The sequence below is a fragment of the Loxodonta africana genome, chromosome 14 (genome assembly GCF_030014295.1).
Source record: "Loxodonta africana isolate mLoxAfr1 chromosome 14, mLoxAfr1.hap2, whole genome shotgun sequence".
Taxonomy (NCBI): Eukaryota; Metazoa; Chordata; class Mammalia; order Proboscidea; family Elephantidae; genus Loxodonta; species Loxodonta africana.
Window position 1 is genome coordinate 10,264,025 of NC_087355.1, and position 23,988 is coordinate 10,288,012.

Consider the following 23,988-nt stretch of genomic DNA (forward strand, 5'->3'; position numbering starts at 1 on the left):
TTCCCTTTTGGCAAGGTACTGTGTCAAATTTGTGAATAACTGTCTGGTTTCATCTTTTTCACTTGTCTGCAAACTCCATAGGAAGCATTGGTGGTTCACTGGTAGAAGTCTCACCTTCCACGTGGGAGATCTGGGTTTGATTTCAGGCCAATGTACCACACGCACAACCATCACCCATTTGTCACTGGTGCCTTGGGTGACAGATTTCAGCAGTGCTTCCAGACTAAGATGGACTAGGAAGAAAGGCTTGGGGATCTACTTCCAAAAATCAGTCTACGAAAACCCTATGGATCACAACAGTCTGATCTGCATCCAATCATGAGGATGGTCCAGGACCTGGTGGTGTCTCATTCACTTGTGTATGGGGTCCTCATGAGTAGGGGGCTAACTCCATGGCAGCTAGCAAAAACAACAAAACTCCATGAGAACACAACTGAGTCTTATTTCTTCCTCTGCTCCATTATCTATCTCCAAGCCTCATCCGTAGTGAGAGTTTAATATAGAAGGGTTAAGTGAAGGAACCACAGGTATAAAAAATAGATCATCTGCTTGCATGTATGCGATGCATAGAATGCAGAAGTAGAGTTTCCATGAGGAATGATGGCAAAGAGAAAGACAGCCTTGAATTATCAGACAGGAAGTGGCATAAAACAGCGTGACAGGACATGAATAGGCGGACACCATCTGAAGCAGCAGTATCCTTTGAATCGGCATAATGGAGGGCAAGAATCTGTACCAGAGAGAGGACAGTTGTGGGGAAAATGAATGAAAAGAAAAGACTTGTGAGCCTATCTGGGAAGAAAAGGGAAACCTCTAGAGCAGGGGTTCTTGGCCAGGTGCCCGTGCAGTTTTTCAGGAGGTCTGTGGACTTCTAGAAGCTGAATGAGATATTTGTGGAGATATATTTTTTTCTGAGTAAAAGCTTATCATTTTTGAGGATTCTAAGATCTAGAGATTTAAGAAGGATTATAGATCTTGTAAGCCTAAGGTTAGCTGGACAAACCATGGAAAAGAGAAACACGTGGTACTATCTAGCTGGAAATGTGAGACTGGGGAGAATCAGAAGGTGAATGTGGGAAGTATTTCACAGAAAATAGCAGCAGTGAAAGGGAAAGGGATGGAAAGTGGAGCTATGGAAGGTCATGGAAGGACCTTGGTGGAGGAGCCCTATCACCGCCTCACCCATTGTGATGGTGAAGGTTGTGTGTCAATGTGGCTGGGCTGTGATTCTTAATGGTTTGGCAGTTATATAATGATATAGTTTAGCAGTTATGTAATGATGTGGTTATCTTCCATTTTGTGATATAATGTAATCACCTCCATGATGTAATCTGATGTGATCAGCCAGTAAGTTGTAAGGGGTGTTTCCTCAGAGGTGTGGCCTGCATCCAATATATATGGGCTTTCTGGCAAAACTTGCTGGCTTTTCCTTGCTCTGGATCTTGCACTCAGCTGGTCATCACCTGACCTCCGGTTCTTGGGACTTGAGCCAGCAGCCTGTGGTATTGCCTGCCGATCTTGGGATTCATCAGCCTCTGCAGCCCATGAGCCAGCAGCCTACCGTCTGGCTTGCCGATTTTGGGTTCATCAGCTCCTGCATGACTATAGTCCTGCAGCTACGTGAGTCAGGACAAGCCTTCAGCCTGATGCCTCACCCACAGACTTGAGACTTGCCAGCCTTTACAACTGTGTGAGCCATTTCCTTGAGAAAAACCGCTCTCTCTCCCCTTCTCTCTCTGTGTATCTATATGCTTCACTGGTTTTGCTTCTTTAGAGAACCCAGCCTAAGACACGCATCATGCCTGGATTTTGAGATAGTAATTTGCTTCATTGAACTGCATTTTCACTGTAAAGGACGAAGGAAGGAAGAGTGAGCAGTAAAAAACTGCCTTCTTATCTACTGCATAATGGTGTCGTGAATAGATAGAAAGACCACAAATATTTGGAAATCTCCATGCAATTTCCATTAATTTTGATGTAAAGATCACTATTGTCACTAATAAGTGGTAGTGGGGGTGAGGGAAACTCTTAGCACGGCTTTTTATTTTTTTTAGCTCCTCAGTGACCTTGGAAGAGAGATTTTCAGTGTCTCCCCAAACTACAGAATCTTTTCCCATTAGTTTATGTATTGTCAGTTTGGAATCACCTTATTTATTTATTTATCTAATGTTTAAGCATAGAATTCTGCTCAAGGACCCTCACTCCGGAAGTGGTTTCATGAGATAGGGAAAGTCCTTGTGCCTGTCTGATTTCCTACTGTGTTGTGCTCCTTGCTGACTGGATACCCTGAGTGAATTACTTCACCTCTGTGCCTTGGGCTTCTCATCTACAAACTGGGAGTGATATTGGCCCTGAGCTCATTCTACTGTGGTGAGGATTAGCTGGTTTAATCCAAGTAAAGCACTGGAGGAAGACCTGATTGTGATCCCTGCTCAGTAGTTGGCTCCTTTGGGTGCCTCACTACACCGGGACATCTAGTGGAAGGGTTTCCCCTCCCAGGTGGTAGGAGGCGTTTCAACCCCATCCTCCAGTGGCCAGCACTGCCCCTCTGATCTCCTGATCGATAGTTTCTTTAGAGCTATGGCAGGGTGGCGGATTTAAGGGGATGCCTTCTCATCTATGGGAAAGGGAAATTTTAGTCCAGTGAGTCTCCTTTCTTTAGGGGACTGGGAAACCCCCTCTCCTTGTCAAGGCCACTGAAATCAAAGTCAGAAGAGCTGTTTCTATTTCTGCGCTGCCAAGTGATAATTTTGTGATTCTGCCAAGTTACTTTCCATCACTAAGCCTCTGTTTTCTCGCTTCTAAACTAAATATGCAGGCTGCTGAGAAGGTTGAAGGAGAAACTATAAGTTAAAACTTGGCATAGAGCAGGCACTTGATAGAAGCTAGTTAAATATGTTGATGCCTGTAGCTGCACTTTGTCTTGCTAAGACATCTTGTGGGTGGAGGGGGATCGACCTGCTACTCTGACTTAGCATTTTCATCTGTTTCAGTGTGGAAGCCTCTTACATTCTCTATCTGGTGACCCACCAACGGCAAGGGGGAAATGAGTGTAGAGATAGCTACTTTTTTTTTTTTTTTGGCCTCAATGCTAATGAACAGAGAAATTGATTTTTGAACACAATCACCTTGGTAAGTCCCCTTACCGAGTTGCTATGGAATGACTCCAACTCACGGTGACCCCACATGAGTCAGAGTAGAACTGTGTCCCGTAAGGTTTTCAATGGCTGATTTTTCAGAAGCGGATCAACAGGCCTTTCTTCTGAGGCACCCCTCGGTGGACTAGAGCCTCCAACCTTCCGCTTAGCCGTCGAGCACTTAACAGTCTGCACCACCCACAGGCTTTTAGGTGACATGTTGTTAGGGGCTTTAGGACATCATCTCTGTTGTCTAGATTCAGCTTTTACTGATCAGATGCCCCTTGTCACTGGAGCACAAGCTGGCAGTGTCACCTTACGAATGGAGGAAAATCTGTCCTGAGCCATTTGGGTTGCTTGAGGTATCTTTATAAAATAGGCTTTTCAGCATTTCTTCATTTAAAACAAAGGCAAGCGAACAGGAACAGTAACAATAATAACAAAAATGAAGAAAGAGGGAGAAAGAGCTACGTGGTTCCAAAGATAAGCGAAAAGCTCCCTGTTGGTAGGAAATTCTACCCCTGTGGCCACTTCCTTCACCGGTCAGAACAGTGGCAGCTACTAGTACTGGGCTGTGACTATCTCTTCTCTCTTCTTGTTTCCAGGTTCCTGCATCCTTCCAATGATGTCAGCAATTATGCGTTCCTTTGAGTAGCACTGTGGTGGCTCCCTGTCATTCAAATGTCCCTCTAGCCAGGGTTAATGACTGTGAGCAAGGACTTGCTAGTTGGCACCTACCCTTTCTTTTGGAGACAGGCCAACAGAAGCTTTCACGCTCTCTGTGCAGTCGCCTGCAACCTCTTACTCTCTAAAGCCTCCGCATTCTGACCTTCGCTGCTCTCGTGTTTAATGACAGTTAGAACCATTCAAGAGGCATGCAACTGAGGCATGAGGCCTCAGCTAATTGGGCGAGGTGATTAAATGAAGGTAGACACTTTTCTGTCTCCTGTGCACAGCAATGTCTATTTCACTAGTATAAATTATGAAGAAGAGAAAAAATTAAGCATGAATCCTAATGGAGGCTCAAGAGGGAAAATTCCATGCAAGATTTCAGAAAAAAATATTCCTGGTTGCAATTTTGGAAATTCTTGATGGATGGATTTGCTTCAGGTGGGGGATGTCAAAGGCTCAAGTGTGTGTGTCAGGCAAAGGGTGGAGTACAGCTGCAGTGCAGAGAGGCCAGATGGCTTGCAAGGAAAGAAGGAGCTAGAAACTCAGGGAATTCTAAAGATGAGAAACCCTCAAAGAGCTTTGCAAGAGTGGGCAGATGCATCCTAGGAGCAGCCGCATCTAAGAAGCTACTGTAGGACACACTTGTCTAAAACGCGGGTCTGTGGTACAACAGAGGCTCAGCATTTGGGGCACGTGCTCAGAACAGATAAACAAGCAAAAAGTGTTTGTATGTGTGTGTGTGTGTGTGTGTGTATGCTGTTGCTGTTAGCAGCTATCGAGTTGGCCGACTCTTGATGACCCCAAGTCCAAGGGAACAAAACGCTGCCCGGTCCTGCACCATCCCTATAGTTGGTTTTGGATTGGGTCGTTGTGATTGCCTGATTTTTTGGAACTAGATCACCAGACCTTTCTTCTTAGTTGATCTTAGTCTGGAAGCTTCGCTGAAACTTGTTCAGCATCCCAGCAACATACACACCCCCACTGTGCATGTGATGCAGTGGTTGGAAATTGAACCCGGGTCTCCCTCATGGATGGTGAGAATTCAGTGACTGAATGACCGATGCCCCCAATATCCCCATGTTTGTGTGTGTGAGATGTGTGATGTTTGTGTGCGGGTATATATGTATGTATATGTACATACATATGTACACACATTTGTTAAATCTATGCTGATTAGAATAAAATCAAACCATGGAAGGGGGGTGGAGACTACAAGTTTTTTCAACCTCTACCTGTTGTAAACATTCTCATTCTGCTATCAGGAACCACCCCCCAGCTGCTTGTCTGGGAGTCTGAAAAGAGAATGGTTTATAATAGCCATGGGCAATGTCCAGCCTGGCCTGGGCTGAGGCACCCCCTACCCTCCATGGCAGCTGAATCACCAAGGAAAGTCAGGACTACCACCATTACTCAAGCCTAAGGCTTTATCTTCAAAACAGTATGGAGTTTCCTTAAATAGCCAGGTGACCAGTGTCAAAAGATGCTCTGAAATTCCTGTGGCATTCATCTGAAAGAGTCCACAGCACTCTCAGGATCTTCACTGGCCCTTGAGGTGCCTCTGGGTGAGTGTGTGTATGGAGGATGCTGGGAAGGGTGGGAGCAGCTTGGAAGGAAGTATCATCTTCCTATTTTTTAGAAGAACTGAGACACTGAGAGTTTATGACTTGCCCATGGTCTCCCATAAGAAAAGAGCCATGTAATGGGCTCCTAGTTGAGTGCTCTCTCAGGGAGGGTGCGATGGATTGAATTGTGTACCCTCATATGCACGTGAAAGATGGACAATGACTAAGGAAGACCGAAGAAGAATTGACATCAGTGAATTATGGTGTTGGTGAAGAGTGAACAAATCTGTCTTGAAGAAGAACAGCCAGAATGCTCCTTGGAAGAAAGGATGGCAAGACTATGTCTCACATACTTTGGACATGTTATCAGGAGGGACCAGTCCCTGGAGAAGAACATCATGCTTGGTAAAGTGGAGGGTCAGCAAAGAAGAGGAAGACCCTCAATGTGATGGATTGAAACAGTGGCTGCAATGATTGTGAGGACGGTGAAGGACTGGGTAGTATTTCATTCTGTTGTACACAGGGTCCTGAGTCAGAACCAACTAGATGGCCCCTAACAACAACAACAACACCCCAAATATGTATTGGAATCCTGGCCCCTATACCTCTAAAGGAGGAACCCAGGTGCCTCAGTGGTTGAGCGTTTGGCTGCTAACCAAAAGTTTGGTGGTTCGAACTCAGCAGCTGTTCTGCGGGAGAAGGATGTGGTGGTAAGCTTCCATAAAGATTACAGCTTTGGAAACCCTATGGGGCAGTTCTACTCTGTCCTATAGGGTCACTATGAGTCAAAATTGACTTGACGACAATGGGTTTGGTTCGGATACTTCTAAATGTGATCCATAGGGTTGCTGTGAGTGGGAATTGACTTGATGGCAATGGGTTAATGAGGTTAAATGTTATCTTGTTTGGAAATGGTGTTTTCTTTGTTATGCTAATTATATCATATCTGAGTAGAGTGGTTTCTAAATCTAATCACATCTGAGTTATAAAAAGAACAGAATGGACATGGAGACACACGTGGCAGAAGACAAATGCAATGTGAGGATCATCTTCAAACCAAGGAATGCCAAGGGACCAAGGAACGTCCAACCTACAAGGAAGGAATCAATACCACTGAGACCCTGATTTGAAGTCTTAGCCTCCAGAACTCTGAGAAAATAAATTTCTGTTCTTTAAAGCCACTCATTTGCAGTGTTTGTGATATAGCAGCCCTAGGTAACTAAGACAGAAGGCAGTAGAAGTGAGGAGAAAGGGGCCAGACCTAGTCTGCTAACAGTACCAAAGCCGCTGGTTGTCAGAGGTTTGAGAGAAGGGGGAGAGATGGGGCATGGCATCCATGCTGGGAGGGCTGGCGAGCTGGCCTCTACCTACATACCTCCTTCCTGTCTATCCCAGTATTGTCTTCAAGCTTAAACCCCCTCTGCCTGGTTCCATGAACTTGTGTGACTTTGACTCCAGGACCTGATGTAGCTCTGGAGTATCTGACATAAGGTACACCTGGAGACATGAGTGCTGCGCTGAGGGTGACGAGCCTGCAGTGATGCTGGCGAGGCAGCCTCCCTTCTCCTCAGTGGGTCTGTGGGCCTGCCTGCTGGCCTGAGGTACCTTAGGAATTCCATTTCCTGTCCCCGGCCTCCGGCAGATTTGTGTGCTTCAGAGTGACATTTCATTTCCCACTACTTGGATTTGTTCCTGGGTTTTGGAGGGAATCTGGAGATATGGCCCCCAAAGTCTCTGTTTTAATAGAAAAAAACCAGTGTAAAGCAGTCTTTTTTTTTTTTTTCAGTAGCTTTTTCCTTCACCTGTAATGCAGGTTTGTCAGCTGTTTCTCGTGGTGTTGGCACAGGTAAATGTGCTTGTGTGGCCAGAGGCTCTGCCGGCTGGGTGTTTTTCTTCTTTTCAGTGTCTATCTGCCCCAGGGAGTGCTACAAAACACACCGAGGATGAAAGAAAAAAAAAAAGTACAGATGATCCTCCAAGATGTCACAGCCTATGGTGGTTTGGGCACACAGGCAGCCTAGCTGCCAATGTCATGCAGTATGATGGGCATGGATGGGATGGAGGTGGGGGAGAGAGCAGGATAGGGGAACAAGGATCCCAGCAACTCTGATCAAAATCCAATTCTAAAGGTGGCTTATAGCCAAACCAGGGTGTTTAGCTCTGAGATGGCACTCTTCTTCTAGTTGACTTGCCTCCTCCCCCCTTAGCTTCATGTGCAATGCTACTGGTTGGCAGCGACTGTGAAAAAGGAACATGGGCAGAGGGCACGGAAGCCATGTGGGTGGAGTGGAGCCAGGCAGAGGCCTGACGAGAGATATGAGAAGCCAGAAATCAGAAATGAGAACGCAGAATAGCAGCCGATGAGGAAGTGAATCAGCGGGGTGTGGTAGAAAGGCGTTGTGATTTGGAGTCAGAAGACCTTGCACCTCGCCTCTGCCCTTTCTGAGCTGGGGAGTCGTGGGGAGTGATTTCCCCCCTTGAGCCTCATTGCATCATCTGTAAAATGGGGCCAGTGGTAATCTCTACTATACTCACCTCACAAGGATATTGTGAGAATTAAATGAAAACATTAAAACCCTGAAACCCAAAAAACCCATGCCAACACATGACTTGGCCAACTGTTGGACTACCCAACAAATTTGGTTGAATAAATAAATAAATCAGTTGCCGTTGAGTTGATTCTGACTCATGGATGGCAACCCCATGTGTATCAGAATAGAACGGTGCTCCATAGTGTTTGTTTTCATTTTTCTAAAACAAACAAAACATTTGGCAATTCAACATGTTTTACACGTAAAATTCAGTGACATTGATTATATTCTTCATGTTGTGCAACCATTACCACTATCCTTTCCCGAATTATTCCACCATTATTAACAGAAACTCAATGCCTACTAAGCAATAACTTTCTCTTCTTCCCTCCCTCCCAACCCTGGTAGCCAACCCCTAATAAGCTTTGCTTTCTATATACTTGTCTGTTTCATGTAAGTGAGATCATAACAGTATTTGTGCTTTTGAGTTGACTTATTTCCTTCAGCATAATGTTTTCCATAATGTCCATCCAAGTTGTGGCATGTATCATTTCTCTTTATGGCTGAGTAACAACAGTCCAGTGTATGTGTGTACCACATTTTGTTTATCCAGTCATCTGTTGGTGGCCATTTAGGTTGTTTTTTCCTTTTGGCTATTGTGGATAGGGCTACAGTGAAGCTCCACAGGGTTTTTAATGGCTGATTTTTAGGAAGAAGATTGCCAGACTTTTCTTTTGAGGTACCCCTGGGTCAAACCTCCAACCTATTGGTCAGCAGCAAGTGTGTTAACAGTTTGTACTCTCCGTGGACTCCAAATAAATAAATAAATGAACATAAAACAGAAAATATAGGAAAGAAAGATGTTGGATCAAAGTAAGCAAGAAGCAGCTAGGCAGAGAACTAAGAAAGAATGAAACAGTGAGGACGTTGGCAGAGGCATCAGATTCATTCAGAAATGGCAAAAAGAATGACAGAGCATAACGGATGTGAAGCGATACTCATGCTGTGAGGGCTTAAAGTGCCAGCTTTCGTGCAGATGCAAGGGTGGCAGGGAAGGGAGAGGGTCAGCAGGTGGGAGAAGGCCAAACACAAGTTTGTTCTAGCGCCACCAAAGGGGTAGGTCGGAAGTTGTATAATGAGAGAGATGGAGTAGGTGTGGACGGGCTGGAGTTGACCTTGAAGAAATGCTATATTTCAAGAAAGGGATAGGTTACCTAACTTGAAATTTGCAATAGATGAGATCTTTATTCAAAATATCCATCTAAGAAAGGAACTTGCCATTTTTTTCCAGGACAGAAACCATTCATTTATTTGCTCTGAATCTAATTATTTGGTTCAAATTGAAAGTTAAAATAAATGTCAGGGAGGCCAGAGAGAGAGTCCCACCTCTACTGAAGAGAAGGCAGGTCAAGCTGCTGTAACTCAGTGTCATGAGAGGCAAAGGAAAGAGTTTCTGGAAGGAGCCGACGACATTGCTTAGGCTTTCAGGAGGGGAGCCAGTGAAAATGGAATGATGGCAGTTGATTTAAGGGGTAAAAGTTGAGAGGCAAAGGACACTAAGGTAAGATGTCACTGCTGATGGGTTCAAGGGGAGTGGGAGGGCAGGCAGAAGTGGGAGGGACGATGTACTGCCCCTGAACCTCTGAAGAATGAGGCAAAGCAGCATAAAACCATTTGTTTGGGCTTTATAGATTTTCTAATAAAAACGTCAAGGTTTTTTCACACCATTTTGAAAATGTCATCAAATGCAAAAATAGTTCTCCTTGTGCCAGTGACAAAGACTGCACTTCCAACGGTAAATTCCAGCCCAAGATGCAATAACAGACCTTGTTCCTCCAAGCCACACCCTGGGTCAGGTTTGGTCCAGGGCCCTTCAAGATGACCTTTAACCTTCACAGTAACTACGCCCTCCCTAAAGAACCCAGAACTTTCCTGGCCAAGAAGTATTTGGAGGATGATTAAGGGTTGGTGTGAGCCCTGTAGGAACATCCCTAAGAGCAGGGAACCCCCTTCTGAACCATGCCTGGGGTGTAGGGCACATATCTCCTGGCTGCTGACTCATCCCGTTTCTGACTTCTCCATTAACAATTCTTCCAACAGACTTTTTAGTCTCTAGTCTCTCCCCCTTGCAATCTGCCTTACAAATTTCCTCAAGGCTATTATCATTATTATTACTATTTTAGTCCATCTGTAATTACTTGACCAGCTGGCTCAAAAATATCCAACACTGCCCTCCCTCCCCCCGCCGCCTTTTTTCGTATTTCATTTTCATAACGTTTTTACTTAACCCAAGACATCCAAAAATATTACCCTTTCAAAATGTACCCCAATCAGAATGATGAATAAGATATTTTACATATATTATATATTTTTCTTTGCCCTGAGCTTCAGAATTCCGTGTGTGTTTCAAGGTTATAGCACATCTCAATTTGGAAGTTAAATTTTGTCAGATACGCTTCGATCTATCGATCTATATTTACCTTTCAAAATAAGATGTACAGTTGTAAGAGAAGATTCAGATAATCAAGTTGCCCAAACATAACTTAAAATTTTCTGCTAATGGAATCAAACATCAGTTTCTAGAGTTGAATTTATCATGGTTGAAATCGAATCATGTAAAAAATCTTATTTTTTCTTGCTGAGTGGTATTTCATTGTGGGCATGGACCACCCATTCCCCTTTCCCTTTTAAAGTAAATACAAATGCCTTTGACTGGCACTCTGCCCCTAATTCTTTTGCAGCCTCATCTTCCGCAAGTCCTTGACATATTTACACCTCACCCTCCCCTCACCCTTCACACTTCCTGCTCTCTGTGGAAATGCCTTTGTCACTCCCTGCATGGGGACATTTTTCCTTCCCACCATCTTTGCTTATTGAAATCTTGCCACTCTGTCAAGATTTATCTCAAAAACCACTTCTGCCATGAAGTCTTTCCTGATTCACAATCTGTCAGCTGTGATTTCTCCTTTCCTTTGAACCTTCAAAGCCCTGTGGTGCCTCCGATCAATCCACTTGAACATGTATTCTAGTTTCTGTATTCTACTCTAATCTAAAACAGATAATCTTCTTGAAGTGGAAAACTGTGGCTCACACATTTTATAGCCTCCTACACCACCACCTGCAATAAAGTCTCCTTGAGTTGCCTCCGTGTGGGCCACCGTGATGGTTGGAAGAGTGAAACCATTCAGCTTAGAGTGAAAATGCTTTTTGGGTTTATCCCTATTTAGTTTTCCTCACTAAAAGGACCACACATGCAAAAAAAAAAAAAGGCGATGAAGAAGGAAGAAAGAAGGGAGGGAGCTGGGTCACGTACCTTGGTCTGGTCTGGACGGTCGAATCTGCTGTTTCACTTCTGACTTGTACACACAGTCTCCTTCCAGGGCCCAAAAGCAGAACCCAAGGTTTGAGTTGCAAATACGTGTCTTCCCTTCCTCGCTGGCCCTCCTGCAGCTCAGAGGGAAAAACTTAAAGGGCCAAGAAGAAACAGGTCTCTGACTGGACTCTGCTGCACTTGAGTAGCCTTTAGCGGGACTTGCTCCAGTGAAGGCCTGCTCTGGAGGAGCCGAGAGGGGGGTCCTGACCAAGCATTTCCTCTTGGCTCTTCTAAGTGTGAGCAGTCTTTTTTATAATGTCAGCATATTTATATGAAAATACAAAACTGTATCGATGTAAGATGTTGGATATGAGCATTTATAATATCTCTGTAAAAATAAGAACATACACATTCAAAGAGCTTATTCCACTATAAAATTATTGGGGCCTGATCAGCTGCCAACCCCATCTTGTGTGATGGGGGAAGGAGGTTTGGGGGTTCCTGGCATTTTCTTGGGAATGTGGAGCGCTGGGGACTCTTGATTCCATGCCGGACACATCATGCTGGGTGGGCGGAGAGCAAGCAGCATGGGCTAGGTGGGTAGGGAGTAAACAGTGACTAAGGGGGATGCCTTAAGCAGCCAGGGGTTACCCTTTTCATTGGCTAGTAGGCAGAGAGAGATGGGGTAAGTTGCATAAGGAAAGGAAGACTCCAGCCAAAGAAAAAGGGGCCCCGGCTCAGATTCTTATAGTAGTTTCCCCTCTCTCAGGCCTGGGCTCCCCGTTTTTTACTTCTAAGACTTCGCACTGATTGCTTTAGGCTCTGGCTGCTCAGGGAGTTCAGCTCTACCTCCAGATCCCAGCCTCTGAGGGATAGTGAGAGGGAGGAGAGGGTCAGGAATCACAGTGGAAGTCTGCCCCCACTCCCCGACCCCTCAATTTTTTTGAAAGGATCAAGGTGAACACAGAATTATCTTCTCGAGACGTTAAAAAAAAAGCGTGGATCTGGAGAGGAGCTAGAGAGATTGCAGTAAGGGTTGTCCCTGGTTTATCTGAAAGACAGAGGGGTCAACTAGGCCACTTGCTGATTTTTGCTTCTTGGGAGCCATCGAAGGTTTGGTGGTTGGGTAAGAATGCTGTAGTATGCAGGAAGAAAACTTCAAGAAGTTTGACAAAATGGCTCCCAGCCAGAATTCTCAGGGCACAGGAAGGTACTACGAGGATAACTGGCAATAGCTCCTTCTGTTCGTCACAGAATTTGGTGGCTTAGCCCTAGATCTACCAGCAGTTTATGGTAGGATCCTGAATCAATCAGTCTTGTACCTGAGTTTTCCGTCTCTAGGAGTGATTGTTACTTGTCATTTCTGGCAACCTGACCAAACATTATGACTGTTTTAGCTTCAAGCTGTTGAAGGAAATGCAGCCTCGTTCATTCATTCAGTCAACAAATATTTAAGTCCCTGCCATGTTCCAGGAGGATACAACAGTGAGTCAAACAGCCAAAACCCCTGACCTCACACACACTGTAAACTGCCACACAAGTAAATACATACAATTTCAGGTAGTGATAAATGATCCAAAGAAAGTAACGATGGGTGAGGGGACAGAGGTTGACAGGGAGCTGTTTTAGACAGAGCAGTCTATTTAAAGAAGGCTGGTCTGAGAGGAGGCCTTCTGAGCAGAGACCTGGACAAAGTGAAGAGAAATAGGGGAAGTTCCCTGGTGCTGGAGAGAGAGAATTGAGTCAAACGGGTGGGCGGTGGTCGCAGAGACCTTGCCCTGTATTTACCAGCAGCCTGACTCTGGTAAATTTCCATGACTTAAGGCTACAGTCCCCACCTGGGAGTCCCTAGGAGGTGCAAACAGCTAACACGCTTGGCTGCTAACAGAAAGGTTGGAGGTCAAGTCCACCCAGGGGCACCTTAGAAGAGAGGCCTGGAGAAAAAAATGGCTACTTCCGAAAAATCAGTCATCCAAAAGCTATGGAGCACAGTTCTGCTCTACACACCTGGGGCCACCATGAGTCGGAAAGGACTCCACCGTAAGTGGTTTTTAATCCCTATCTGACAAGGGGTTTGTGTGGATTGAGCGCAATAGGGTATGTAAAGTGCTTGGCACACAGTAGAGCCTAGACTCACGGTGGGTGTTATTAATGGTACTGGGTGCTCCTTTATGCAGCCTGCGCAGACTGGGTGCTCCTCTCGCTCTCCCCCAGGGCCACTTCAATCCCCTGCCTCCTCAAAGGAATGCAGGAACCCAGGTGAGGCAGCAAATGCAAAAGCGCTTTGAAGCAGCTCTAGGGGTAAAAGGTGGCAGAGAGCTCGAGCACGTGGGAAGGCCAGCCTCAGCCAAGGGCGCGCTCAGCAGGCAAGGAAGCCAGTACCAAGGCCGACCCTTTAAAAACCTGCGGCCGAAGCTGGGCAGAGACTGATTTGCCAGCACCAGAGAGAGCTGGGAAGAGAGCCAGTCCCCAGGGTGGAGGCGCGGCAGAAGGGCAGGCTCGGAGTAACCGCCAGGAAGCAACAAAGCAGCAACACAAACAGGAAGCAGGACTGCTGGTGACAGGATGGGGCCCTGCGAGAGCTGGGAAGAGCCCAGGGCGTGCGGGGGTGGGAGGACCGGGGGGAGCCGGGGCGCGGAGCGCGCACGCGGGAGCGCGCGCCGCTGGCCAGAAAGGGGGTCTCTTCCGGGAGTCGAGCCCGAGTGAAATTTAAAAGGCCGTATAAGTATCGTGCAATGCTCCCCTGTATTTTTCTTCAAAAATAACTGAAGCTATTGTATAACCTCTTCCCTTCTCCCCTGCTCTGTTGGGAAAGGGTTTTTCTACTTCGCTCCTACCCACCTATACATTCACCTTGTAGTTAGTGCAATACCCTTTCGTCCTCTGCCGGCCATTGCCTTTTGCTCCTTCAGAGGGCCGGGGAATCGGTGGGTGTCTGCCTATTATTTAGAAAACTGCCGGATAGGGGCATTCAGCAGATGATTGACTCCAATGACAACAAGACCTGCATCTAAAATAATGTGAGTAGATTGCAGATTGATTCAGGACGGCGCGCCGAGCAGCCCAAACTCCGTTCTTTCTTCCGAGTTCCATCTCCGTCCGATCGCCTGTCAGTTGCAAAATTGATAGAACAGCCCGAAGCCATTGAACGGAGTTATGTCGGCAATTATTTTTCTAATTCTTGCATAGAGGTGCCGATATGTCAAGAGGACCCAGGCAGGGGGACAGCAGGGCGGCTTTATTTAGCATTATGACAAGCAAATGCTTGAATATCGAGGAGCTCGGGAGCTCTAGAGTAGCAGGGGGAAAAAAAAAGAAAACCCAACCCTGCATGGATGCCTGCCTGGCACTCCAGTAGCCCTGCTCTGGAGGCGCAGAGAGGAGACTGCTAACAAAAAGGTTATTCAGCGGTTCCCCAGCAAACCCAAAGGTAACAAGTAGGGACGGAGCAGATGTCATGAGAATGAGCGCTCCTTTGGAAACCTGCCAAGATATTTGAAAATAGTTCTTTCTTATGAACCCACGCAGGATGCCCAAAGCCCTTTAAAAGAAAACTTCCCCGATGCCACCTGCATGTGACATGGCACTAGGATGAATGCCAGTGCGTCCACCGGAGCTCTTAAGAAACAGCCTCGACTGATTGGGCCGGCGCAAACACATCGCAAACTAATTTCTATATTCCTGGAGCTGCACTCCAGCCCGAGCCGAGTCGGGACCAATTCACAGTTGACTAGTGCTGCCTCGTCCTTTGCAGATCTTGGCATTTAACTGTAATTAAGATTTATCGTTCACTAGCTGGCAGGTCAGGGCAAGCATGACAATATGGGTAACTTTTCTGTTTACTACGAAAGTGTCTGGTAGGAAGCTTCAAACCTTCCAAGCAGAACTCGACAGAAGTAAATAGCACCTCTTCCCTTCAGGAGCAGCCCATTACCGATTTTAATCAGCCGCGAGGGTTCGCTTTAAGGGAAGGCAGGGCCAAAGCGGAAAGAGCTGGTGAACTGGGCTGTTGGTTTTGTACCAGAAGGGTAGGGGCCAGAAGCCAAATCAATTATTGCTGATCTTTTGGATTTGGGTAGAGAGTTGTCTGGGGAGCCGAGGGGGGGTGGGGGTGGACGGAGGCGGGAAAGGAAGAGGCAGAGACCTTGATGCTGACAAAGGCTCTAGCCAGACTGAGACCTGCGGGTTTGCGTGGCCCTCTTTGTGACCAAGTGGAGATTCATTCCTCTTTGCTCCTCACTCTCAAGGATGCCCTTGGACCACTCCGATGGCCGGAGGAGGAGGGAGGCAGGGCACAGCAGTCAGCGGCCCCTCCCTGCTTTTACAGTCTGTCCTCTCAGGCCTGTGCAGGTGACCCGCGATGCAGTGGGTGGGAGTGAACAAGCGGGCTGCAGGCAAACAGAGGAAGAAGGGAGTTTCATTCTCACCGGTTTATGAGAAGGCGGAGGCGCTAAAGCATAATGTGTTTCAATTTTCTAGCATCTCTAATTTATCGTATGTTACTGTTTGTCATCTTAGGATACTTTTGTTGGTGCCTGTATAAAACAGAAAAATATCACAGGCACGGACCAGAGATTTGGACCCTGAGCCCATTCCTTTTCTCTTGTTTCCCTACAGACGAGGAAAAAGAATCCTTTCCCCGTCAGTAGCGCGACTGGTGACAGCATATAATTTATATGAAACATTCAAAGTATCTTTATGTCTCACCTTAAACTGTAAAGGGTTCAAAATGTAGCTTACAAAAATCTGTACAATGCTTTAGGAAAAAAAAAAAAAACCTGAGTATAAAATGAGTGAAGAAATTGGGTGATTCTTGGTCTTCTCCTGTTTTACGTTGACTTTTAATATTGGAGTGAGCAGCTCCTGGGAGTTGAAGATGGTTTTGTTGTGTTCTGTAGTCAGCTAGTGCTCCGAAACCCACTGCCACTGAGTGGATTCCAACTCATAGTGACCCTATAGGACAGAGTAGGACTGCCCCATATGGTTTCCAAGGCTGTAAATCTCTATGGCCGCAGACTGCTACAGCTTTCCCCCTGAGCGACTGGTGCGTTCCAACCGCTGACCTTTTGGTTAGGAGCTGAGGGCTTTAACCACTGTACCACCAGGCGTCCTTCTAGTGCTCCCAGGTTGCCTTAATTAAAAAACACTTGCTTTCCTCTTTACCAGAAGGGGATCTCAAGGTCCTATGGCTCTGATATTAAGAGAAGGCTATAAAAGCAAGTGGCTTTTATAGAAAAGAAGGGGAAGAATGGGTGTGAAGTTAATATTAATGGTGGATAGAGAAAAAACCTGGAAAAGGATAAAAGACCCCCCTCCCCCCATTTTACCAACTGTAGGTGTTCCGCAGTCCTAAACACAAAATTCCTAATCTTGTGGAATCCAGTACCTTTAAAGTGTCACTGCTTCACTGAAGAAGACAATACAATCAAGGGAAGGTGGCCCCTAATATTTAGATTCCATCGCTAGCAGTATTTTTAGCCACATAAAAAAATAAACAAAGCGAGTCACTGGTTTCATTACAGTTACATTATTAGTCCAGTGTTCAGACCCTGCCAGCTCAAGTCAGAATCACTGTATTCCAAAGACACTTGAGACAGGCACAGAAAGATTCAAGCAAGTCTCTCAGAAAACTTGACTCCTAAATGCAAGCCTAGTGTGTCTAGCCAGGGAACCTTGATCCTTGGTGATCCTTTGTGAGATCATCTCCATGAAAGGCAGCCACTACATGGCTTTCCAGCATCGCTGCTACAAGCAAAAGACGTTTATAAAACACAGGCTCTTGCCAACATGGACAGAGACAGGCAGAGAGGAGGACAGGCAGGACGCTGCAGCCATTTAGTGGACAGGATGTCCTTGAGCCGCTGCTGTTAGCTACAATCAGATCAATGGGAAGGAGGATAGAGGGGGCTGCGGTGCATGGTGGGAAAGCCATGCCCAGAACAGGTGGGTAGCTGACAGACACTCCCTCTGCTCTCAGCTGGTCGGGCTTGGTGGGGTTCAGGAGCTGTTGGAGTGATTGTAGGAGACAGCTTGATGGGCTGGGCTGGGGCAGGATTCCAGGCATAGTGACTCCTGCCTGGCAATGCAGGAAGGCTTGAAGGAGGGCTTGCAGTGCTTAGCAGAAGGGGCAGTGGGGAAACTCCTGAGAAGGAAGAGGAGGAATGGGCTGTGTATTATCAAGGCTGCATGGGTGCGCAGGATGTAGGAGATTCACAGCCACCCGAAGACAATCACTATTTTCCCAATCTTTGGAGAAATTACTTTCTTAAGAATCCTCATTATTTAAACTTTTTTTTTTCTTTTTTAAAGAACGATATTGTGTCTACACGGGTCACCACACTCTTAATGGGAATGTTAAAAACGGAGAGATAATTCATCTAAGACTGCCTGGAATAGAGATTAAAACAAACAAACAAACAAAAACTAAACCAAACCCTTTGCCGCTGAGTCGATTTAATTCCAACTCATAGTGACCCTATAGGACAGAGTAGAACTGCCCCATAGTGTTTCCAAGGAGCACCTGGTAGATTCGAACTGCCAACATTTTTGGTTAACAGCCGTAGCTCTTAACCACTATGCCACCAGTATTTTGGAAACCCTGGTGGAATACAGATAGAACTGATTAAAACAAAGAAAATAACCCCCTTGTTAGAAAATAAAAAAAATATTTTTTTTAATTAGAGAAGAAACAATCGTGGAGTAACATGTTTTCTTAGAGACAGTGAAAATTGGGAATTTTAGGAGGAGGAGGGTAAACAACAGTTTTCTATCTTCAAGAAAGAAACAGAGATATTAGAGATTTCAGGTGCTTTTAAAGGATATTGCTGAAGTGCCGTCTGGAAATGCTGTAGTAATGTTTACGCCTTCCCGTAGTCGGTGAGATGGCTATCTCTCTAACTCTTCCCAGCAATATTATGACATTCTAGACTGAGAATTGGTATTTTGTTTTGCATTGACCTTCAGTGATTGTAGGGGTCAGCACTCTATATAGGTCTATTTCTGTGTCTATGTCCTTGTTGTTAGGTGCCTTCAGGTGGCTCCAATTCATGTCAGCCTTACGTGTAACAGAATAAAACACTGTCTGGTCCCGAATCATCTTCACGACCCAACGTAGGGCTCATGTCCCAGCATTGTATTGGACAATGTTTTGTTGTAGTCCATACAGTTTTCATCGACTCATTTTCAGAAGCAGGTCACCAGGCCTTTCTTCCTAGTCTGTTACTCAGGAAGCTCCGCTGAACCTGTCCCCATGGGTGACGCTGCTGGTATTTAAAATATCAGTGGCATAGCTTCCAGCATAGCAACATAAAAGCCACCAAAAACAACAAACTGACAGACGGGTGTTGGATCTATATGTATACGTAGATCCATGTCGTCTTAACCGCTTGCGTCTCTTCTGTGAACTGCTTTTTCAAAGCCTTTGCCGGTTTCTCTATTGGGCTCTTTGTCCTGTATTTGTAGAAGTTCTTTGTACATGAGTTATTTGTCATTAGTGCAGGAGAGCGTATACTCTACAGCATTTAGTAGAATTGTCTCCTTAATTTGCCCTGTTAATAATCTAAAAAGGTCATTTCAATGGTTTAGTATGTAGTCTTTGATTATTAACGAGGTTGAACTATTTTTTATGCCACCACTTGTTGGAAATATTTATTTCTTTTGCAAATATTCTGTTGCCCATTTTTTTCATGGGGGTGGGGGACTGAGAGTGTTTTTCTTACTGCTTCTAAGACCTCTTTATGGGATATGAACCCAGTGTTTATTATTTGTTGCAAATATTTTGTCATGCAACTTTCAGCAGCTTTACATGTCCATGAGCTATTAATGAGTTTTTTCTGCTGGGTTTAAAGGGGAACTTCTGGCCCTGTAGACAGAATGGGAGGAAGGTATGTGTTTCAACTCTGGCTTGTGTTCTCCTTAAATTTCTAAAATCTATCATAATTCACCATCCTGAGGGTTAATTTCCTTTTGAAGAACACCCAGTCTGACGTATGTGAGAAATGGTATTTCTTCTTGTAATATGGCTTTGACCTGGTACCATATACATGGCAACCCTGGCCTTCGTGTGCGGGGTGCATTTGTTTGACTTCCACTACCAATGCACATGATGAATTAATATGCCTTTACTGTACTTTGTTCATATCACTTCTCATTGTTCCCCAACTTTCTTCATAGTCTACAGGAGGTGGTGGCTGGGGTGGGGGTGGGCTGGGAGTGCGGGATCAGCAAGTTCTCCTTCGTCCTGAGAGCAGAATCACCAAGCTGTAGGAAGGGAAGGGACTAGAACCTGGCCTCAAGTCATGCCAGCACCGTTGCTCCATTTGTCTCTGCTTTGTGCTGACTACTGCCTTCGTTTTTTGTTCTTCCTTGGTAGATTGGCCTTCTTCACTGGCAGAAAACATCTTGCACTTTCAGTCTCTGGAGAGAAGCAGACTCAGTTCTCTTTTAACTACTTCTGCAGAAGACTCTCACTGGAGGGCCCAGTTTGGTCAAGGGTAGGGTTGCCAAATAAAATTCAGACAGTTGTTTTAGATAAACAAGGTATCATTTTTTAACTTTAAGTATATCCCAAATATTGCATGGGCTATGTTGTTAAAAAAAAAAAAAAAAAAATGTTGTTAGTTGCTGGCAATTCGATGCTGACTCCTGACGGCCCCATACGTGCAGAGTAGAACTGCACCATAGGGTTTTCAAGGCTGTGACCTTTCCGAACCAGATTGCTAGGCCTGTCTTGGGAAGTGCCTCTGGGTGGGTTCCAACTGCCGACCTTTTGGATAGTAGACATGTGCTTAAATGTTTGCACCACCCAGAGACTCCTGTGTGGGCTATACTTACACAAAAAAACTCTTCACTGTTTATCTGAAATTCAAATTTAACTAGACGTCCTGTATTTTTATTTGCCAAGTTTAGCAACCCTAATCAGAAGTTTGCTGTTAGGGCAATTAGGTAGAGTCAGAGTTGGGGTTATGTCCACCCTCATATCAGTCAACTTCAGCCAGTGGGCTAGGTTACATCCTTACTGCTGCCCCATTCATTGCAGATGGCATAGGGGTGTTGGTTAATTGTGCTGAGCAGATAATCTTATGGGTGTCCTTATACTTGCTCTTTACAGACTAGATGTCACTTCTGCCTGGAATGGAGTCTCTGGATGGCACAAGGTACTCGGGTGATGACCGAAGAATTGGAGGTGTGAGTCCATCCAGAGGCACTTCAGAAGAAAGGGCTCACAATCCATTTCTGAAAAATCAGCCATTGGAGCACAGTTCTCCTCTGACACACACAGCTTGTGTTGGAATAGGCTAGATGATAGCTGGTTTGATCTGGTCTGCCTGAAATGGACTTTCTACCAGTTCTTTCCACCCCAGCCCCTCCACATGTTCCCCTTCAGAAAGCCCTTCCCCAACAGCCATGTTGTCCCCCACCTGCCCTCACCCCCTACTTTCTAACACAGATTTGGCTTCATAAAGGAATGGTAATGGGGGGTTTTGTTTGTTTACTTCCCGTGTTGGATATCGGCTACACCAGGAGCAGGGCCTGGTCTCTGATGCTTCCGGCACTGAACACAAGGCTCATCACACATTAGGTGCCAAGTCATGACTGGTTTGATGAATTCTGCTGAAGACCTCCTGTGTATGTTCTATCATTTTTCACCCATGCCATCCTCGGGTCACCACTGTTCTGGGGATCCAGCACTTTTCTCTGGTGGCAGCATCTCAGCACCTGAGACATGCTCACCAAGGACAGTATGCATGTGTGCCCTTTCTCCTTCTCTAGTTTCAGCCTGTGCAAACTTCTGAGGTTACCATTGGTGCCTGCCATTTCTGCCCATCAGGCTGCACAGCCAGGCCTCACCCTAGGTAGGGGCTCAGCTCTGGGTAGGTGGAGCCACAGGATCCCCCTGCGGAACTATGGGGTGGGACCCAGCTGGGGCCAAGTGTGCCAAGGCCACGTCCCAGTCAAGGTGATACACCCCTATCGGCGGGGACGGGGCATCTTCCACGAAGGGGGTTCACATCCCAGCAAGGGGGGCCACCAACCAGCAAGAGGAGGCTATCTTCCAGTAAGGGGGGCCACCTACCAACGGGGGGCTACACGTTCCACCAAGTGCAGATTTAGCAGGTGGGGAAATTGGCACAGTACTACTTTTTTTTTTTTTTTACAGGAGGTGGGAATGGGCTCACCCTGTAGTCCTGCGCCAGTGGACACTGGATCCCAGGACATTAAAAAAAAAAAATTTTTTTTTTTTTTTTTGGACATTAGGTATGGCTTATTAACAGATGGCTGTGGAAGGGAGAAAGTATCCAGGCCATCTCTTCCTGTGTCTCCCCTCCCCCTGGTATTTCCTTCTTCCTCCTTGCCCTTCTTGTGATCTCCCTTTCTACTTCCTGCCCAGGGGAGCCTGTGTGTGTACTCTCCTTCCTTCATCCCCGTGGTGCTGCCCAGCTCCCTTCCTCCTCCTGTCTATGCCAGCCCCACCCCTGCCCCCTCGTCACCCGTCTTCATGCTGCTCCTTGTGCTCAACGAGGGCCACGCTTTGTTTTTCCTTCATTACACGTTAGGCCAGCTTCCTCCTCACATCCAGGGAGGCATTATTACTCTGCAAACAAAACGTGTCCTGCTCACCCTGGAAGGTGGGTTGACAGAGAGATTTCCTGCAGACTGCTGTGCTCATGCATGGCTCGAGGATTCCTGAAGGCTTCGGTCACAGAGGGTGGCACTTCCTGCCGAGAACCTTGTCCTCTCCCTGACCTCCCTCTCAAGTGCCCCTTGTCAGCCATCTTGGAATTCTCTCCCATGTACATTAGAGCCCCTCGATCCACCAACGTCGGCACAGCCCAGGCAGGCAGAGATCCATGCTGTCGGGAGGTGGCAGGACAGACACTGCAAAGGGGGGCATGTTCCTGCCTCTGTCCTTCCCAGTGGCATTTGGTGACCTACATCCTGACCCTGACCTGTCCCATGGAAGGCCAAGACTTGCTGTGCCCCTGAGCATCAAGGGCAGTCAATTATGTCAGCAAATAAATAACTGTGGAGATAGCAGGGGTTTCCTTCCTGGCCCCTTTCTGGAACCCCCATTTGAATGACATGATTCTGAACCCCAGCTGTAGCTGAGAATGTTTCAGGAGCTGCATTTCAGACAGAGCCTGCCAAGGTCTCCCTATTCCCCAGCCCCGATCTGCATTTTGCCCCTGGCCTGGGAATCCCTGTGTCTCTCTCCTCTTGCTTCCCTGGGCCCTTTGATCATTCTCTTTCTAGGTTTTAAAAATTTGCTGGGAAGCAAATTCAGACCTGGATTTTTGACTAGGGAGAAGCCTTTTGCATGAAGAAATAAAAGAACATACATTAATAGCTTGGAAAACAATGGTAATATTTAATTAACCTTTTGAAATGGCTGATCTGCAAATCCGCACGTGTCAGCTCATCTTCAGAACAGAGGGACCGTGTGTGCCAAGGCCAAAATCAACATGCTGGTTCCGCACATTTCTTCCATGGGGATTCCGCAGAGGGGAAGAAAAGTAAGAATCTGTCCCCCTGCCCCCTACCCCCGCCCCTCTAAAATCAGTTGTTTTACTTTAAAAATTCATGGGATCCAGCTGCCCTCGTTGGGGGTGGACGTAGCCTGTTGTGAGGCACATCTGAGGACCGCAGGTTGAAGCTTGGCTCCTTTCCCTGTCATTGTAGCAGACAGGCCGCAGCCTCCCGGGAGACGGAGGGTCAGTTCTGATGACAGCAGAAATCAGCTTGATGTACTCGGGCCTCTCCCACCACCGTGCATGTCCACAGGACAAAGGGAATTAGACTCATCTGCAAGTGTTAAATCGCTGGCTTTTTTAGTGATTTTTTTTTTTTTTCTTTTAAAGCCGGTGTGCTCTCTTAGTCTGAGAAGTCCCGTCATCCAGTGAGCACCCGGGTTGGCTCATTAAAATATCACCTGGTTAAAGTAAATCAATGTTGATGGAATTGTTTAAGGTATTCCCTCTCCTGGAGCTGGCGTGTCATGCTGATCAACTTGTTACTCCCATCAGAGGCTAAATGGAAACCCCTCCTTTCTGCTAGCCACCCTGTACCTGCTTTAATGAGCGTGTCGTGCCATGTAATCAGAGCCCCGTGCTGATGGGTGGTGACTAATATATTGCTTTTCTCTTATCAACAGCGGTAGCACAAAGAGTTAGGGAGGGTAGTATTTATTTGGCTTTTTGGAACTCCCAGGAATTAAAGAGTGCTGGCATCAAGAAAATGAATATGGAAAAATTGACTTGTACTTTTAAACTATACCTATGCATTCATCAAGCAATAAAATACACGTTGAAATGCTTGATGAAATGCTGTAACTTGTAAAAAATCTTATGTTGTTGTTGTCATTTTTGTGTTTGGAAGGATCAAAAACAGCTTAGGGCTTCGAAGAAGCATGCGGTAAAACTGCAAAGCTTTTGGTAAGAAAGATTCAAAGCACCCTGAGACCTGATCAAGGTGGGGTGCCTAGCCGGTGAACTAAAGTGATCACTTGGTTGCTCAGGTCACTCCTTCCTGAGTAAAAGGCCATCATCACAATTGTGTACCACAATGGCCAGACCATCCTCAGCTCTGTCATTCTGGCAAGACCAAGAAATGTGGGGACCAAGATGTTGGGACAGATGGTGTGAGGTCTTCTCTGAGACACCCAGAACCTTTCCAGGAGAAACAGCAGCTCATCAGTGAGGACCGCTCCCCCGCAGGAGCTGCCTTGACCATGGGTGACACAACTCATCCAACAAGGAAAAGACAACAAATGACCA

The 23,988-nt window shown here is 46.2% G+C and overlaps 2 long non-coding RNA genes across 2 annotated transcripts in view; one reads left to right on the forward strand and one right to left on the reverse strand.

Annotated features, from left to right (window-relative positions):
• LOC111750054 (uncharacterized) overlaps positions 1-11,791 on the reverse strand; it is a 98,294-nt gene extending 86,503 nt beyond the window's left edge. Inside the window, exon 1 of the long non-coding RNA XR_002785178.2 lies at positions 11,216-11,791. This is a non-coding gene — a long non-coding RNA (uncharacterized LOC111750054). The remainder of the gene's footprint in view (positions 1-11,215) is intronic.
• A 2,086-nt stretch (positions 11,792-13,877) lies between these two features.
• Positions 13,878-21,323, forward strand: LOC111750055 (uncharacterized). The gene is made up of 3 exons (XR_010317764.1): positions 13,878-14,235; positions 19,587-19,707; positions 20,325-21,323. It is a non-coding gene; the product is annotated as an uncharacterized LOC111750055 (long non-coding RNA).
• Positions 21,324-23,988: the final 2,665 nt, after the last annotated feature.